General features: G+C 38.5%; 1 pseudogene; it reads left to right on the top strand.

Annotated features, from left to right (window-relative positions):
• Positions 1-2,258: 2,258 nt before the first annotated feature.
• LOC101974824 (olfactory receptor 4F15-like) lies at positions 2,259-3,212 on the top strand (annotated as a pseudogene).
• Positions 3,213-5,010: the final 1,798 nt, after the last annotated feature.

The following is a 5,010-nucleotide window of genomic DNA, read 5'->3' as shown; positions in this document are numbered from 1 at the left end:
AAGCCAGAATATATTATAGATGCATTTGAAGTGGCTTAAGAAACCCACATGCTGTGAACTCTTGAGGACAAATCTGTCTTTTTTTTCCACTTAGATTTGCCCAGTGTGCTGAGAGTAGAACACGGGGCATCCAGAAAGGGACTAGGTATTGACACGACTGTGAAGTCATGAGAAAAAGCTGTGTGTTGTACATCTGGGATGACAGCAGCGAGAGCGTCAGTATCAGTTCTTCCACTCCTAGCCTGGCACCTTACTTCTCCTCCTTGGTCTTCATTTCTCTACCTGTAAAAAAGAGCCAATAATACCAATTTTCATGGTTTTCAAACAGGATCATGTCAAACAGGACCATGTCTGTAAAGGAGTAATTATGGTGTTTTGCACATGGTGGTCACTGTTTTCAATTTTGTGAGTTATCACTATTTCCATAGAGAGCACACCAACCACTGTTGCAGACTGGAGGATGATTCAGCAACTCTTTAAGTAATCACCCCTGCTCCAGCCTGGGGGAATCATTCAGTAATTCCTTTAGCTTATTTATGATGCTGTATATTGAACTAGATTAGATCCCTCATTTAATCTGCAGCACGGATTATGATTTTGTTCTAAAGACAGCCCTAATCACCCTGATTCATTTATGGGTGTCTTTTCTGTTTCAAAAATCATATGATCATGTTATATATTTGACTTTTTTTGTACTGAGGATGTAACCCAGCAGTGCTCAACCACTGAGCTACATCCCCACACCTTTTTATTTTTTATTCTGAGACAGGGTCTCTATAGTTGCTCAGGACCTTGCTAAATTGCTGAAAACTCTTTGAACTTGTGACACTCCTGCTTCAACCTCCCAAATTGGTGGGATTATAGGTGTGTGACACCAAGCCTGGCCTTATTTGACATTTTAACATTTTAAAATAGTTTACTTTTTTACTGATTTTTATATTTTGAATGTGTGCACTAAAGCGCAAAAGCCTTAAATATACTTCAGGAAATTCAGAGTGTCCACTGGGGATGATAGGCATCTAATAGATGTTTGTTGATTATTTGTTGATGATTGTGATAAGTGAAAAAATAAATGATATAGCAGATTTGCAATACTGTTCATGAAGTCACAGAATGAATTAGAAAAGAGGGAGATTAGTTTGAAGAAAGGGTCTTCTATGGAATATGAAGATACACCTCACTGCAAATAAGGAAAAAGATGCAAGATGCTAGCCATTCAATGAAGAGAATATCAACACTGTGGTGAGCTTCATTACAGAGCAGACCAGCACTGAATGATAAAATAATTGAAACATTACGCTTGAAAGGATTCCTTAATGTCACCTGCCTCAGCCACTTTATTTTACAGATGATGAAACTGGGTTCAGGAAGTAAGTTGAGTTTGGAGGGATAGGAGAAAGGACTGAGTACTCAAGTTCCCTCAGGGCAGGGCTAAGACTTGTTCACACACTTCTGATTTGAAGTATGATGTTTTTTCCATTCCAGAAACCATGGAAAATTAAAATGGCATGGATGGTGATCTGCAAGTATCATTCTTGTGTAATTTTTTTTTTGCTACCCTGTTTTTACTCCATCTATCTTTAGGTTCTGCATCATGAATCTCTTTTCTGACCTTGTACTTTACCAGAATGCTGAAACAGCCCAGGCTGTGTTAATCCTCTACACCCTGGACTGAGCTACCTAAGTGGGAATTTTAGAGTTTCTGTATTATCTCCTCTCTTCAGGGAGAAAAAAAGTGAATATGATGTGACAAAATAGGAATAGCATGAAGCTAAACACGAGAAAGTATTAATGAGAGTGATAGTATTGCATACAGGAGTAAGAGATAAAAAAAAAAGGTCATGAGAAATTGCTTGAAGTTTGAGAATCCATGAGCAGGAGTAATAAACTGTGAGGGAGAAATCAGAGTTCATTTCCATGCCCTTTCCCCCCCTCGTCAAAATATTCCAGAGAATTCCCAGTCCTCCAGTAATCTTCTGCTCACTAATTTTTAAATTTTTATTTGTTTATTGGTTTGTTTGTTTGTTTTTGCCTAATCTCTTTTTCAAACCTGGAAAATTTTAGGGGGTCTGGGAATTAGAAACAGTTGCTTGTTTTTGCAGCTATAGTTGAATGGCAGAAAGGTTTTGGCGTTGGTCAGGCAGTATTTTTTCCTTACAAGTTGAAAATCATGTAGTCAGTGAGTCCCTACAAAGCTAGAGGTTTTTTTTTTTTTTTTGGTTACTTTCCTTTATCAGGTAATGCTTGAGACAATTCTGCTCTCCAAGACAATGGAGGGAGCCAAGCACTCTGTGGTGTCTGAGTTTGTGTTCCTGGGACTTTCCAACTCGTGGGAGATCCAGCTTCTACTTTTCCTCTTTTGTTCTGTGTTCTACTTGGCAAGTCTAATGAGAAACCCCCCCCCCCATTGTGTTCTCTGTGACTTTTGACTCTAAACTACATTCCCCCATATACTCCCTGCTGGCCAATCTCTCATTTCTTGACCTTGGAGTTTGTTCCATTGCAGCCCCCAAAATGATATATGACCTTTTTAGAACACAAAGCAATCTCTTTTGGGGGTTGCATAGCTCAAATCTTCTTTATTTATACTAATGGGGGCAAAGAAATGGTGCTGCTCATAACCATGGCCTTTGATAGATATGTGGCCATATGTAAGCCTCTGCACTAACTGACCATCATGAGCCCACGAATGTGCATTTTCATTTTGGTTGTTGCCTGGATCCTTGGCCTCATCCACTCAGTGGCCCAATTGGCTTTTGTTGTAGAACTGCCCTTCTGTGGCCCAAATGTACTGGACAGCTTTTACTGTGATCTCCCCTCAGCTTATTAAACATGCTTGCACAAAGACTGACAGACTGGAGTTCATGGTCACCGCCAATAGCGGACTCATCTCTGTGGGGTCCTTCTTCATACTGATCATTTCTTACATCTTCATTCTGGTTACTGTTCGAAAACACTCCTCGGGTGGTTTATCCAAAGCCCTCTCTACTTTATCAGCTCATGTCACTGTGGTAATTCTATTCTTTGGGCCATTGATCTTCTTCTATACTTGGCCTTTCCCTTCATCACACTTGGACAAATTTCTTGCTATCTTTGATGCAGTTCTCACCCCTTTTCTGAATCCAGTGACCTATACATTTAGGAACAAGGAGATGAAAGCAGCAATGAGGAAACTTTTCTATCGGCCTGTGGGTTACAGGAAGCTATCCTAAACACTCTAAAGATAAACCAAAATGCAACTCTATACTCAATGACAATGGGAAAAAGTGAAGTCATTAAAATTTTTGATCTAGTGCACTAGGTTACATTTAAGTATGTTACCTTGTGCCAAGGTCTCGGCTTGGCACCAGAATCACGAGCCACCACACACCTTTGTATGTTCAAACAGCAATTCTTTATTCCAGCTCTCACACCGCCTCCACACAGGTCCAGGGACAATCACATTCTGCCGTCTGCCCCACAATTCACCTACTCCACGAGGCTATCTCCAAATCCCATTTCAATCTCACGAGAACTCAACGGGAACAAGCAGCAGGAACACCCTAATCCCAGCAATAATCTTCAATCTCCAACTTCCCTAAAACCCATTATCTTAAACTGGCAACGCCTTAAACTCAAGGAGCCGGTTACTTCCTCAAACCTGATCAGCTCTAAACCTGGATCCGCCTTGGTCCTTGAGCAAGGTCACCTTATTAAAGCATGCATGAAATGTCCCATCGAATGTCCTCTAAGCAGCATGGGGTGCGCTTGGCAAGGAAATTTCTATGCGTCATTCCTACTTGGTAATGGCCCTCAGCAAACTTGCTATTGTGTATCTCTAGTACCCTCACCAAATAAGGAGACAGGGATCTAGCAATGGAGCTTCCCATGCTTCAGACCCTGCATTGGATAATTAATATAAATCATTTAATATTTATGATAACTAAACAATGAGTACTTTTACTTTGATAAATTTTAAACATAACTAAGAGATGCTTTCTGCTCATTCTCTTTTAACTACAATGTAAAATGTCTCAAACCAAAGCCGATTTTCACCTTAATCCACTACTTCCAATATTCTTAAACCTCAAAAGATGCCAAGCAGTGCATTAAATTATTTAGAGTTGGAAATTAGTATATTACTCCTTTTCACTGTATGCTTTCCCTGTTTGGAATTTGTTTATGTTCTTTATTCAAACTACTTAGCAAATTGCCATAATAACTAAGTACTTGGTTTTCCTTTTTTTTTCTTCTCTCCCTTCTTTAGTATCTGCCTTCCTACCTCATCCTTTGGACACTTATAAAACTCTTTTGTTATATAATAAAATTGTATTTTCCTTACTTTTAGATTTAAGAAATCAAAAATATATATAAGCCCACTTGTTGATTTGAATTCCTGAGCTTTCTGCTAATGGACTGCTCCTCTGGCTTCTATTGATTTTCTGTTTCTCACCCCAGTGAGAAGTTACACGAATGAGGTCATTGATCTTTTCATTGTTATTGGTTTCAGGTGATCATTTGTCATTTCCAGTTTCTTCTTTATTTGCAGTTCAACAATAAATATCTGAGACTAAGTTTTGGTTATTTTATAACTACATGATTATACTTTATCAATGTTTTTTTTTAATGTCACTTACAAAAAAAACTCCACAATTAAACAGTATTCCTCTGTCCATATGCTTTTCTACTGAGTAAATCCTCTAAAGGGCATTCACCATCACTTTTCTCATTGCTACGAAGATCTGTCTGTTTTCTGATATAAGGTTCAAGAATTTGGGGTATGTATGTTACTGCATGCCTTCCTATGCTTCTGATAGTGGATCATGGCTTCCATGACTGAACAGCCAGGGCACTTTAGAAACTTGGGGGCCTAAAGATAATACAAGATAAAGAGAAAATCTTTTGGATTTGTTAACAAACTAATTTATTGTTTTATAAACTAACATCAATGTTATTATAGAAATAACATTTTAAGGAATCTAGAAATATATGTTACATTTGCATCCATTTCTCTGAAGGCTTGTGATTTTT

The sequence above is a fragment of the Ictidomys tridecemlineatus genome, chromosome 11 (genome assembly GCF_052094955.1).
Source record: "Ictidomys tridecemlineatus isolate mIctTri1 chromosome 11, mIctTri1.hap1, whole genome shotgun sequence".
Lineage (NCBI taxonomy): Eukaryota > Metazoa > Chordata > Mammalia > Rodentia > Sciuridae > Ictidomys > Ictidomys tridecemlineatus.
This window is presented reverse-complemented; position numbering and strand designations above follow the sequence as displayed.